The sequence below is a fragment of the Macaca mulatta genome, chromosome 4 (genome assembly GCF_049350105.2).
Source record: "Macaca mulatta isolate MMU2019108-1 chromosome 4, T2T-MMU8v2.0, whole genome shotgun sequence".
Taxonomy (NCBI): domain Eukaryota; kingdom Metazoa; phylum Chordata; class Mammalia; order Primates; family Cercopithecidae; genus Macaca; species Macaca mulatta.
Genome location: NC_133409.1, coordinates 171,145,920 through 171,160,822, shown reverse-complemented (window position 1 = coordinate 171,160,822; position 14,903 = coordinate 171,145,920). Strand labels below are relative to the sequence as shown.

Genomic DNA, 14,903 nt, shown 5'->3' with positions numbered 1-14,903 from the left:
TGGCTTGCCTGGCTAATGCCCTACTCTGGATTTTCTATCAGCCATCAAAAGGAAATTGATATGTCCAGAGATAGCCCAAGTTTTTTTTTTTTTTTTTTTTTTTGAGACGGAGTCTCGCTCTGTCGCCCAGGCTGGAGTGCAGTGGCCAGATCTCAGCTCACTGCAAGCTCCGCCTCCCGGGTTTATGCCATTCTCCTGCCTCAGCCTCCCGAGTAGCTGGGGCTACAGGCGCCCGCCACCTTGCCCGGCTAGTTGTTTGTATTTTTTTAGTAGAGACGGGGTTACACCGGGTTAGCCAGGATGGTCTTGATCTCCTGACCTCGTGATCCGCCCGTCTCGGCCTCCCATAGTGCTGGAATTACAGGCTTGAGCCACCGCGCCTGGCCCTGACAGCTCAAGTTTTGTGGTGAGACACAAATTCAAAATAGCAAACTGAATTACCATTGACACATATTTATATATGAATTTTTGCATAATGTAGCCCAGATTCATATGTCAATAATAGCTGGAAGTATCCTGTTGATGAAACAAATCATATGAGATGCTTTAATAGGTAGAAGTCTAAGATAGTCCCCCAAATTTCCTTTCCCTCCATCTGCCATATATACCTCGTATGTAATCCCCGGGGCTGTGAATGTGATGGAATTTACTTCTGTGATAAGGTTGGGATATATGATGCAGTTGTCTTTAAGAAGGGAAATTGTCCAAGTGGCGTTGACCTAGTTACATAAGTCCTTTAGAAAAGAATGTTCTCCAGTGTCCTCTCAGAAGAAGCCAGAGATTCAAAACACGGGAAGGATTCCATGGATACGTTGCTGGTTTAGAGACGGAGGGGGTCACATCTCAGGACAGCCTGTGTGTGACCACCAGCTGACAACAGCAAGGAAATGAGAACCTCAGTCCAACAACTACAAGGAACTGAATTCTGTCAACAACAAGAACAAGCTTGGAAGGGGATTTTCACCCAAAACCTACAGATGAGAAGACAATGTGCCTGACATCTTGATTTCAGCCTTGGGAAACCCTGAGTAAAGAATTTCATTATGCTGTGCTATACTTTCCACTTGAAGAACTGTGAGCTAATAAATGGGTGTTGTTTCATATTAGTCAGGGTTCTCCAGAGGGACAGAACTAATAGGATATATATATATATGTGAGATATAAAGGGGAGTTTATTAAGTATTAACTTACACAATCACAAGGTCCCACAGTAGGCTGTCTGCAAGCTTGAGGAGCAAGGAGAGCCAGTCCGAGTCTCAAAACTGAAGAACTTGGAGTCCGACGTTTGAGGGCAGGAAGTGTCTAGCACCAGAGAAAGATGTAGGCTGGGAGGTTAGGCCAGTCTCTCTTTTTCATGTTTTTCTGCCTGCTTTATATTAGCTGCCAGCTAATTAGATGGTGCTCACCAGATTGAGGGTGGGTCTTCCTTCCCCAGCCCGCTGACTCAAATGTTAATGTCCTTTGGCAGCAGCCTCACAGACACACCCAGGATCAATACTTTGCATCCTTCAATCCAATCAAGTTGACACTCAGTATTAACCATCACATGTTTTAAGCCTCCATATTTGTGATCATATGTTACACAGCAAGAGAAAATTAATACAGATGCTCTTGGCTGATAACAATCGGTGCTTCACAATTGAGCTCTGGAACTCCCTTTCAGGCAAGGTAGATGGCCTGTAGAAGGTAGCTACAAAGTGTTCCTGCAGCCTCTTGGAAGGACAGGCTCCACCTTTTTTCCTTTACTCCAAATCTTCTGTCTTGTGGTCTTTTTTCCCTAGTTCATCTTCTACCTTCCACCTTAGCTCCTCTGACTATCAACTGGGCTGGGCGTTTTCTGTGTTTGGGCTTTGGCTCCTTACACACACACTGCTACTCTTTAGGTCATCCATGACTCCTCACTTGCCACACAAAGAGCAGACTATCCCCTCACCGGAAACCACCCTCTCCCCACTTTCCTGACCCCAGGGCCAGGATGATATTTCCTGAACTCTGAATCCCAGTCTGGATCCAACACACTAGGTTCCCATTTGTCTGGACTCTGGAGAGGAGGTTGGGACTGGTCAAGGCTTACTTTTATGGAAAGAAAGAATTAAACATATGCAGTAGCCCGGCAAGGCCAGGAATTCCTGCTTCGATCTTTCAATCCTCTTCCTTTTTTTTTTTTTTTTTTCCCAGACGGAGTCCCACTTTGTCACCTAGGCTGGAGTGAGTGTCGTGATCTCAGCTCACTGCAAACTTCACCTCCTGGGTTCAAGTGACTCTCCTGCCTCAGCCTCCCGAGTAGGTGGAATTACAGGCACCCGCCACCATGCCCAACTAATTTTTAGTATTTTCAATTGAGATAGGATTTCACCATATTAGCCAGGCTGGTCTTGAACTCCTGACCTCAGGTGATCCACCCACCTCAGCTTCCCAAAATGCTGGAATTACAGGCATGAGCCACCATGCCCGGCCACCTCTTTCTTTCTTTAGAGGAATTAATACTAATAACATTGGTGTGACAGCCTAAAATGGTGATGCTGAATGTTTCAAATTCATATTTTTTTCTCTTCATCTCGGATATCTATAAAATAACATAGAAATCCTTAGAGTGCCAGATCTAAATCCAGATCTAGATCCTTGGATATTTGGAAAACCCTAAAACTACAGGGTCTTTTTCAATCTTTTGAGCTGTGCTAGAAGTTAGTGGGGGTAGAATTGGATCTACAGGCTCTAAGCTCAGCACTGGTAGTGCTGCTCTGTGACTATGGTACCCCATGATATTTGCTTCACCCAGACCCAGCAAGGTACTGAGAGGAGCAAGCAGAGGAAGAGGAAACACCCCACAGTCCCTAAGGGGTCAGGGTTCTATGACTTCAGACTTTCTTCCAGATCTGACATTCAGTGGGTAAGAGAGGTCAGGACTGGGAAGGCCAGGCAGGAGAAATGAGACTAGAAGTAACATGCCCAACTGAGATCCAATGCTAAGAGCTACTGAGTTGGCTCATTGGGATCCAACAACAAGTGGACAGGACAGCTGGGAAGATCGAGGACCACAGAACAGCTGAGGAAAACCACAGAAAGTTACAATGGGGAACTTGTATTTACTGAGTTCCTGTATCTTACCAGGTATCACCACAGGGTTCTTTGCCATGCATTTTCTTCTGAACTCCCTTGCAAAATTAGGTACTATCATCTCCATTTTACAAATGCAGAAATTGAGAAGACTCTGAATGGATAAATGACTCATCTTTTCATACCTAGTGAAGTGACAGAGTTAGAATTAGAATTCAAGTGACTTCAATTGACATCACCCGCCGTGCTATTTCCTGATGGCTCCTTGCTTATTTAACAGAGGCACTGATGACTCCATGATGAGTAAACCAAGTCTATTGAATGAAAATGTCCTGAGCTCCTACCGCATACCAGGTACTATTCAGAAGTTATCTGCTTCATTTTGCTTTGTAATCCATGATCCAGGGGAATGCATTGTAGAGTAATAGTAAGGGGAAGCAGGGATTTCTGTGAACTCAACTTTCTATGGTAGCAGCAATCACAACATACATATGAGGCTTACTGAATGCCTACTATGCTTCAGGCACTGTGCTAGATATCAGAAATGCCATAGGTAGCAAAACAGTCCTATTTCATGCCTATGCTAATTCCTTTGCTGTTGCTGCACAGCAGAAGCCTTTGCAAACTTCAAGAATGGTCGTAAATAGTTTGATCCTCTTAAGTGAGACATCCTAAGGAATTGTTCTCATCCAAAGTGAAAGTAGACCAGTTGACCCAAATGGAATCAGCAGAAAGAAGCCAAGAGATTTCCAGTAAATACATGGGAGAGTTTGGGCAAGATCCAAGCCCAAAAAGTCCGTCTCATTGTTATCTAAAGAAAGCAGGGAAAGAATGTGATCGTAACTAAGAAAGCTGGAGCCTAATGAGGTTATCCTGTCTGGGCAAATGTATTAAGAGAAGATGGTCTGACTGGAGCTTCAAAAGGGGATATTATAGTAGAGATTGAGAATTTATTAGTGTTAATCTAATACTGCCAACTGAAGCCATATATTAAAATCACTAGAGAGGTAAAGGCTGTTGGAAGATAAGGGTGATTTTTTTTTTTCTGATTCATATGGGTCTTAAGATTATCCCACCCTCTTTATTTCTAATTCCACATACATAAGCAGTCTTCCAATTAATATCTTGACATTGGGTATAAGAAATTGGGGTCTGTGACTGGCATGGTGGCTCACGCCCAGCTTTTTGGGAGGCCGAGGCAGGTGGATTGCCTGAGACCGGGAGTTTGAGACAATCCTGACCAACATGGAGAAACCTCGTCTCTACTAAAAATACAAAAAATCAGCCGGGTGTGGTGGCACATGCCTGTAATCCGAGCTACTCAGCAGGCTGAGGCAGGAGAATCGCTTGAACCCAGGAGGCGGAGGTTGTGGTGAGCCAAGATCGTGCCACTGTACTCCAGCCTAGGCAACAAGAGCAAAACTCTGAAGAAAGGAAGGAAGGAAGGAAGGAAGGAAGGAAGGAAGGAAGGAAGGAAGGAAGGAAGGAAGGGAGGGAGGGAGGGAGGGAGGGAGGGAGGGAGGGAGGGAGGGAGGAAGGGAGAGAGAAAGAGAAAGAAAGAAAGAAAGAGAGAAAGAGAGAGAGACAAAGAAAGAAAGAAAGAAAGAAAGAAAGAAAGAAAGAAAGAAAGAAAGAAAGAAAGAAAGAAAGAAAGGAGGGAGGGAGGGAGGGAGGGAGGGAGGAAGGAAGGAAGGAAGGGAGGAAGGGAGAGAGAAAGAAAGAAAAAGAAAGAAAGAAAGAAAAAAAGAAAGAAAGAAAGAAAGAAAGAAGGGAGGGAGGGAGGGAGGAAGGAAGGAAGGAAGGAAGGGAGGGAGGGAGGGAGGGAGGGAGGAAGGGAGAGAGAAAGAGAAAGAAAGAAAGAAAGAGAGAAAGAGAGAGAAAGAAAGAAAGAAAGAAAGAAAGAAAGAAAGAAAGAAAGAAAGAAAGAAAGAAAGAAAGAGAGAAAGAAGGGAGGGAGGGAGGAAGGAAGGAAGGAAGGGAGGAAGGGAGAGAGAAAGAAAGAAAAAGAAAGAAAGAAAGAAAAAGAAAGAAAGAAAGAAAAAAGAAAGAAAGAAAGAAAGGAGGGAGGGAGGGAGGGAGGGAGGAAGGAAGGAAGGAAGGAAGGAAGGAAGGAAGGAAGGAAGGAAAAGAAATTGGGGTCTGGATTCCAGGCAAATTATTAAATTGTAAGTCTACTGTATATATCAGTCTTTTATAAATTTGATTAACCTAAGTCAGTTTCAGAAAATATGTATAATCACCTAGGAAAAATCCTACAATCCTACAGTCCAATATTACTGACAACCTAGAGGATTGCATGTCATTTCTCAGAGTCTGGTCCTTAGATTTGAAAGAACTGGAAAGTAAAAAAATTGGATTTTGAAACCAAGAACCAGGCCTGGGAAATGGGGGCCACGCCCAGGCATTACCATCTCAAGGGACACTTTTGAGAGATTGTTCTGTACTTCTCTGATATCATCGTGATCTTGCTAATTGCAAAAATCCCTCGGAGAAAATTCTTTAAAAGTGAGAATACTAGTAAATAATGGGTCATGCCTACAATTTACTTCCTTCTTAGTCACTTAAGTGTTCTACAGGATTGCAGGTCTTCTCATCCTGGGACCTACAGCTAGAATACAACTCCTGGGGCTTCACTGCCCCGGGTTGCTTCGGTAGTTTTGGACTTTATTCTGATTGAATTTATATGACATCTTTTTTGGGGAGGAGGCTGAGGACAGAGTCTCTGTCACTCAGCTGGAGTGCAGTGGTGCAATCTTGGCTCACTTCAACTTCTGCCTCCCGGTTCAAGTGATTCTCATGCCTCAGCCTCCAGAGTAGCTGGGATTGCAGGCGCGCACCATGCCCAGCTAATTTTTGTATTTTTAGTAGAGATGGGCTTTTACCATGTTGGCCAGGCTGGACTTGAACTCCTGGCCTCAAGTGATCCACCTGCCTCGGCCTCCCAAAGTGCTGGGAGTATAGGCAGGAGCCACCACGCCTGGCCTGACATCATCTTTTGTACATTGATCTTTCTTTTTAAAGAACTGGCTTTCCACATTCCTGAATTTGCAGTCAGAAAATTGAATTTATCCTGAATGTGAATGCTGACTGAACGCAGAGTTATCTGTCTCAATCTGCAAACCCTCTGAATTATGTTTGTTCGTTTGTTTTACTTTTACTGGTTTGTTATAAAGGAATTACAAAGGATGCAGATGAAGAGATGCACAGGGTAAGGAATGCAGGAAGGGGCGCAGGGTCTCCATGCCTTCCCTGGACTTGCCATCCTCCAGGAACCTCCACATGTTCAGTTATCCAGAAGCTCCTGAATTTTGTTTTTCTTGTATCCTCCTGACTTTATTGGAACCTTACTGTTTAAGAGGCAGCATTTATATTAAAAACAACTGCTTTGACTTTCTGTGGCAGGCAGTGAAGCTCTTCACTGGTTGGAGTCTTTAATTGCGTGCCCCACATGAATCATTTTAATGGCATTTTGGGGAACATGGATTCTACACACAGGGTGATCTGAAATGTCTTCCAGATTCCAGTGTCGAAGTAGATGACCACGAAATGAGAGCAATGCTCACAATAGACTACAGATTCCATTTGATAAATATAATGTCCAAATGATGGCTGATGAAGCTTATCAATGATATGCTTTTCTGTTTTGTTTTGTTTTGTTTTGTTTTTGAGACAGAGTCTGGCTCTGTCACCCAGGCTAGAGTGCAGTGGTACGATCTCAGCTCTCTGCAACCTGTGCCTCCTGGGCTCAAGTGATCCTTCCACCTCAGCCTCCTGAGTAGCTGGGATTACAGGCGTGCACCACCATGACCTGCTAATTTTTGTATTTTTAGTAGAGACAGGGTTTCTCCATGTTGCCCAGACTGGTCTCAAACTCCTGAGCTCAAGTCATCCATGCACCTCGACCACCCAAAGTATTGGGATTACAAGCGTGAGCCACCACACCCAGCCCCTCTACAAAATGTTATTTAAAATATTTAACCTTTTATTGTGGTTAAAAAAATGCATAAAATCTACCTTCTTGTCTATTTTTAAACGTACAGTTTAGTAGTGTTAAGTATATTCACAAAGTTGTGAAACCAATCTCCACTACTTTTTCACCTTGCAAAATGGAAACTCTATACCCGTTAACCAATAACTATTCTCCTCTCCTCCCAGCCCCTGGTAACCACTTTCTGTTTCAATGAATGTAACTACCCTAAGTACCTCACATAAGTGGAATCATGCAGTATTTGTCTTTGGGGGGCTTGTTAGCAATATGCTTTTAACAATAAAACCAGTTTCTCAACTGTACATCCCTTCAGCTGAGAAGTAGCAGCAGACGTTACTACCTCATCATGATAACAGCTCATCTTTGCTTCAGTGTGCCAGTGAGCGTGCTAAGAGCTTTATATTTAGGATCTCCATTGGTCCTCCCAACAGCTCTGAGAGACAGACACTCTAATTCTCTCTGCTTTACAGATGTGGACCTGGGACTAAGATATTCAGTAACTGACTCAATATCACACAGGTAGTAAGTGTTAAAGTCAGCATTCACACTCAGGCAGTTAGGCCCCTGAGCCTGTGTTCTTCCCTGCAAGACCATACTGCCACTCATCACTGTCGGTAATTTGCCTGGGATGCAATGCCATTCTCTTCCAGACAGGACAGACATTTCTCAGATGAGAACGCCAGTAAAGCTAACATCCAATTTGCAGTATCTTCAAAGCAGTTGCCCTAAGAACAAGGCTTACCCAGGTTTCTGCAAGGAAGCTTCATGCATTAGCATAGCAGATGCTCTACGTCCGTTGTACCTGAGCTCACTTCTACGTTGGCGGAGGTCAATTTCTGAGCACCTGGCAACTTCTCTCTCAGCGGCCCTGCCTGGGTTTTTCTCAGGTGCCCAAGATATGCCAGCTTGCCCAGCCAGCATGCTAGGCAGCTGGGACTGCTGGGGACATATAAGACCCTCAGGGTGTGGGTAGGGGGACAAATGCCCTAGCTACCCAGGGCATGACTCCTCTCTTTCCTCCTTCCCCACTGCCATCCGTCCCTTTCCCGTTGCCCTCATGTGTATTTCCTGGGTTGACTCAGCAAACTGTCTTCTATGTCTTCGTCTCAGGTGCACTAGAGAACGCCACCTGAGACAGTCAGCAAACATGAAAGTGGAACTGCAATACCGGCTACTCCTCAGATTGTTGTTGTTGTTGCTATTTTTAACAGAACTGCATCCTCAGACCAGATGTTTGTTGGAGTGTCCTGGGATGTCCAGTCTTGACAGCGGGGCATTGGGCAAACACGAATCTGAGCTAAACACCTAATTCCCCATAGCATGAAAATACTGGAATTCAAAGAAAACTGGCCAGCCTTGTTCAACAGCCCCCTGGTAAATAGAACAGATACTGTGTCATTTTTAACAACAAATGGCATAAATTAAATTTGAACCAAAGTGTATGTGTAATTGTTGGCTCTTTACAGAATAAATGAAATGCAAGCTGAGCAAATCTAAAAGGCAAATCATTTTCTCTCTTTCTGAAGAAGCCACCTGTGGGTCTCTGTTCATTGGTACTAAGCCTCACCCTCAGAGCACCATAAGTGGTTAGACAATGGGTCTCCATGTATTTCCCATTTATACTACCACCGAGATAAATGAGGCATTGAAGAGAAAACAAAGCAATAAATGCATGTTACAAATCAACTTCATCAGAGACATTTTACTTCATCAAAAAAAGAAATAACTACATTGGACTCATTAGAAAATGAGTAAAACACCATTTTGTCACAGTTTTAAGCAGCTGGTTCTGGTTTCAATGATTAAGTGGAAATTAATCAATCATAAACAATCAAGCAAATATGCTGTTGGACATTTACCTTTAAATAAGCAGTTGTCTACAGCTAACCTTACAGAAAGATGGCAGCCAAAACTTGACATAGTGTGAGAGGGAAGGTGTTTTCATGTTTCAGGAGCCCTGTGCATAAACTACGCTCAACACATGAAGCCTGGCTCAAGAAACTCACAAGCAAAGATCAACCACTCAAACCAAATGCAATGAAGTGATTCTGTAATGAAAAGTAGTGGTTTCAATTTCTCAAAAAAGTTTGATTCAAGGGGACATGTGAATAGGAATGAAGACAAAGAAAATTAAAATGCAGGATGGTTCTAAGTGATAAGGAACCTTTTTATTTAAAAAAAAAAAGTGTCAAAATTAGATGGAAAATTACCACACCATCATTTGCATTGAGAAATTTCCCTTAATCTCCTACTGCCATGACAGTAATGAAAGAAAAAGAATGATGGAAGAATAGGATTAATCAAAAGATAAGATCAAAATAAATAATTATTTCTTTCCTTAAAAAAAAAAAAGAGGGAGGAAGCTTTAAGAAAGAAGAGAGTAGAGAGCTAGAAATTTCTTAATTTAGTTTGGAATGTTTCCATTGGAATGAAGTCAGAAATACTCATTGTGTTTGTCTACATTCTTATCTATCTCTAGGTGTGTCAGTCTTTTCTATTTTTAGAATAGGAGACTCTTAAGGATGAAAATCGTGATTTATTTATGTGTAATGGAATACCATTTGGTGGATAAATCTAGAAACAATTCTCTTTGCACTAATTAGAAGAGTTATTAATTTTTTTGCCTTCAGATACATAGTGCTGTGTAATTATTGAGTGAGCCTGTTTGAGAATATGGATGATCCGAACACCTCCCAACTAGAAAAGGCACCATCCTCAGGCCTGAATGACACTTTGAGGTGTTACTGCCAGTGAGTGAAAATATCTGACCTGTCAGTGTTGCAGGAGAGTCCAATAGAACTTTTTACTCTGCATAGCCATTATAGAACAAACCATCCTATAAAGGACAGGAGTGTTGATCTTTGACTATGAACATTTAAAATCTTTGACCTTTATAAAAGAAAAAACAACGTGAAAATGCTTAAATGCTTACATACATTATGTGGTATATAATTAAACCTTTTTGGGTGTAAAAGTATTATTTCAGCTCACAAACATGTTTTGTGTTCAAGATGGTGCATGAAGTCTTAGACATACAGAAATGGGATTAAGGGTTTTTCTCAATGAGCTTACACTCTGGTGATGGAGTAGCTATATCAATTTTTTACAGAAAAAGGTAAACAAAGACATAGATGTAAACTGTAATCTGTATGTTAAAGTAAAGACGCAAAGAGATGTCTAGAATGACTTCTGGGTTTCTGGTCCAACTTACTGTGTAGACCGTGGAGCTGTTTGCTGTGATGGGAATGACAATGTACCCCCAAGAATGAGCACTAAGGGGGTGATGACGAGCTCACTTGTGAGTTCTAGAGATGATGATGAAGATGATGTGGGATGTATGGCCCCAAGAGTGGCCTTAACATTGACTTATCAAGAAAGTCATTGACATGAGCATGCATTTTTGGCATCTAGCTTATTGTTATAAAAATGAAACAAGGCTGGGCGTGGTGGCTCACACCTGTAATCCCAACAGTTTGGGACGCCGAGGTTGGTGGGTCACCTGAGGTCAGGAGTTTGAGACCAGCCTGGCCAACATGGTAAAACCCTGTCTCTACTAAAAAAAATTTTAAAAATTAGCTGGTGTTGGTGGCGCACTCTGTAATCCCAGCTACTCCTGAAGCAGGAGAATCGCTTGAACCTGGGAGGCGGAAGTTGCAGTGAGCTGGGATCGCGCCATTGCACTCCAGCCTGGGTGACAGAGCAAGACTCCGTCTCAGAAAAAAAAAAAAAACAGAAAAAAGAAAAGAAACAAAATCTTTCATATGCCACACACACACGTTCACACATTACTCATGTCTCAGGGGACTTTGTATGTGTCCTTCAGTGCATGTGGCTGTTTGTCCCCTCAGAGTAGGAAGCAGCTGTTCTAACTTCCGTCTTCGCCGAAGGTTGTCATCTCCTCTGTGGTGAGAGCTCTGCAGAGTCACTGCTTCTTTGACCACATTCAGATTGCTGCCAGGGCTAAAGTCACAGCTTCCTTCTTCAGCTCTCTACCGAATTGTATTTTCCTTGACCTGTTTCTTGCAAATCTTTTAATGTTTCTTGTCCTCCAAGCTAACAACGCAATAAAAATTAGTCTTTTGTTAAGATGCACCACAATGCTTCTCTTCTCAGAAGCCAAAGGACCTGCCTCAGCAACAGGGCTCTCACCTGCACTTGGTATGTTTAGAGTTAGGAGTTCCCAGTCCACTGCCTTCTTGCCTCTGGAGAGGGCGAAATGGGGGGTGTTGTCCCGGCACTTCCCAATTTCAGTCATTTCTCAAGTCTGAAGTGTTCAAGCGCCTCAACTTGCAAAAACCGTGGTTTTATAACATGTTAATCTTGAATTTGGTGTTTTTACTAAAGGCAAGCATCTTCAACTCTACAAGTTTTATTTTATTTATTTATTTATTTATTTATTACCTCAGCTTCTGCCAAGAAGTTCTTGAAACGATGACTCTTGTGCCATAATAAACCTGGAAACATAGCAAATAGATACTACGCTAGTTTCATATTATGAAGAGATTTGTATGTGCTGTTCAGGAGGCTGAACTATATTTAGAAGGCAAAGAAAAGCCCTAGCAGGTTTCAGATAGAGAACAAGAGAGATCTTCCTCTTTCCCTTGCTCGCCTCTTCCCAGGAGAAAAGAAGTCAGTGTAACACATTTCCCTCTGAGAACGAAGCACTGTTTTCTGGCCTCCACGGTTTCTCTGAAAGTAGCTTCTCTGTGCCTTTAGTTTTTCTAGGAGTTGAGAGAAAGACCTCTGCAGAGGACAGTGAGATTAGCCCCGAATGCGGGCCCTTTTCCTTTGTCCATACCAGATCCATCCCTGAGTGCACTGTGATCAGCCACTTCTCTATGTTTTTCTGATATTTTCACTTCCTGCTTGCCCCGTTCTCCTCCACAGTGGACATATGATGTCTTATTCTTTCCACTCAGCTCAACTATGTCCCTTGGGGGAGAATCAACACTTTTCTCATCTGATTTGTCATATAATTGATTAGATATCTCCATTATAGTTTCTATCATACAGTGTTGCGATTAGTGTACGTAACTGTCACATGGCCAGGGAGACCTACTCTAGGTATCCCCAGAAACCAGCAAAGAACATGACACTTCTTGGCCTCAGCATGTACCTGTAGAATAGAAGGAACTAATTGAATTAAATAAGGATAACTTGGCTGGCATTTTTCTTCCTTTGAACATTAAAACTACTTGTGGGAAAAGGTAATATTATCAGCATCCTCAAACCGGAAGAGATGATAGACAATGAAACATGACAAAAGCATATTCCAAATACTACAATTGCAGCATTTGTTCTCCCTACAATACCAAATGACATATAGTAAAAAGACTTAATCCAGGGAGGAATCAGGATTTACACGAAGCAAATATTTGGAAAAGGAGTGGCTTAAACAACAATGGAGAAAAAGAAAAGAATTGTCTGCATGCCACCATTCACCCCAGTTCAGGGCCTATCTTTTCCCAAAATTTGTTTTTTAGTTTTTATATGGGGTTCTTTACCACACAGATCGCCACACTTGGTTAGGCCTGGCCCTCACTCTGATCTCAGACATGACACCTCTTGGCCACGCTGGGACCAGCGGAGTGATTAGTTTGGTTGGTGTACATCTGTTCCACTTCCTTCAATTCCCTGTGTCTGATGATTTTTTTCTGCATCTTCCTAAACTGCCTGTTTTCTTTTTTTCCAAGACAGAATCTTGCTCTTATCGCCCAGACGGGAGTGCAGTGGCGGATGTCGGCTCACTGCAACCTCCTTGTCCTGGGTTCAAGTGATTCTCCTGCCTCAGCCTCCTGAGTAGTTGGGATTACAGGTGTGCACTACGGGCTCAGATAATTTTTGTATTTTTAGTAGAGAAGGGGTTTCACTATATTGGCCAGGCTGGTCTCAAACTCCTGACCTCAAGTGATCCGTCTGCCTCAGCCTCCCAAAATACTAGAATTAGAGGCATGAGCCACTGTGTCCAACCCTAAAATGCATTTCCTATCATTTATTCTCTGTGACTTTGTTTATTTCCCCTTCTCTTTTGATATGTTATTGTCTATATGACACTGGCTTAATTTCGAGATGATCATTTGGAAATGTCAGCATTATCGATACATCATTTTTGGACAATATGTTCAAACACAATTATAGTAAGGTTTATCTATTACTTTATACATGTTGCTTAGAAAAAATGCACATTGGTAATTTCTCAAGTAATTTGAAATTTTAAAGGCAACCATATCTTACCACTTCTATCTTAAAATAAATAATAGTAAATAATTGCATTTCATTGTGATACAAGAAGATCTTCTAAAATGTTTATATATTTGCTATATATACATAGCATATATATGTCATGTATATTGATTTGCCATATATATACTAAAAAGTCATATATATTTATGTATTTGCCACACACACGTATGTGTATGTATATGTGTGTGTGTGTGTGTGTGTATTTGTCACTTCCCTCATTTGTCATTTGCCTCTTAACTATAAATGGCATACTTGGGTTACTGTTGTTTATAGTGCTTATCTTATTTAACTGATCAATATTTTCTTTACCAGCTTGCCTTTATGTGTCAGAGAAAGAGTTACCACAAACTTTAGCTTCCAGGGATCCTCAGTTATATGGGCCATTTTCAAGGCTCTGAGTCATGTGTTATCCTGGTCATAAATCTTCCAAAAGTCAGATACTTTAACAACATTCAGTTTCTTTTCACTTTTACTTCCCGTCCATTACACTAAACTTCATGTTAAATGACATCACAGATTAAAGGCAGTTAGAGGTCTAACTAAGGGAAATTGAACTTAAGATACATTTAGTGTAGTAGGATGCATGTATGTGGTTTGCTGTCATTTCTGAGTACCATTTAGTTCTTTCTAGCTATGTCTCTGTAACAATAACTTGCAGGAATAGGTACAATATGCTGGAAATGTACAGACCTGGGAGCTAGTCTGCAAAATTGTAAGCACAGGGTTTGGTTTTCATCAATGCCTAGTCATAACAGAAATTTTCTTCTGTTAATGCACAAAAATAATTCCAACTTGATAATGCAGTATGTATAATTTTGTATATGTCCATACAATAAAAGTGTGTGCTATGAATTTCAATATAATAGTAGAAACAATTCTGGTATTTAGAAGCAAAATATAGCCAAAAAACCCTCACCCAATACTGAAAACAGAATTCATTAAAATAAAGAGATAAATTTCAAATATAAGTGGTGAATACACCATAGAATTCTTTGATTTTCCAGTTAATAAAGAAGAGTGCAACAAACTGAAAACAAAATACATTTTTCACTAATTTGTCAGGAGATACAAACATCAAGAAAGATAAAATAGTACAAATAGCATAAAAAATACAACATTACAATACCCCCAGGACAGTTTGTTAAATTAGTGTCACCAATTCAAAGAATGCCTTAAGGTTAGACTTTATAGAGGAGAACTTGAAATGCTCCAAGGTCTTCCACTTCATATATGAAGAAACTTGCTAGAGGTTTTCCCAGTTCAGCCACAACACTAAAAATTTACCTGACATTATCTATTATGAGTTGTGAAGCTGTAAGAAAGGTTTCCAGTCTATCAGTTTAAAGAAAGTGCTTTGATTAACGACGACAAAAAGGACTGGTGGGTCTTTTTATTTTTCTCTTTAGAAAATATTACAAAATCATTGCCATAGGAGGAAGCAATCAAACAGACAGCCAAAAAAACTAGAAAAAAATATTGTAGAGTATGCTAATAAAAATGCTATGTTATTTTTCTGGAATTTTGTGATGTCTGTGGTATTTATCAGCTCTTGTTTTCTCATTCTAAGCAGATATCCAGTTTTGTTTCTAATTTTGCATTTATGTTTTTACATTAC

The 14,903-nt window shown here is 41.3% G+C and overlaps 1 long non-coding RNA gene across 1 annotated transcript; it reads left to right on the top strand.

Moving 5' to 3' along the window:
• Positions 1-2,173: 2,173 nt before the first annotated feature.
• LOC114677706 (uncharacterized) lies at positions 2,174-8,529 on the top strand. The gene is made up of 3 exons (XR_013417073.1): positions 2,174-2,283; positions 3,338-3,411; positions 8,257-8,529. It is a non-coding gene; the product is annotated as an uncharacterized LOC114677706 (long non-coding RNA).
• Positions 8,530-14,903: the final 6,374 nt, after the last annotated feature.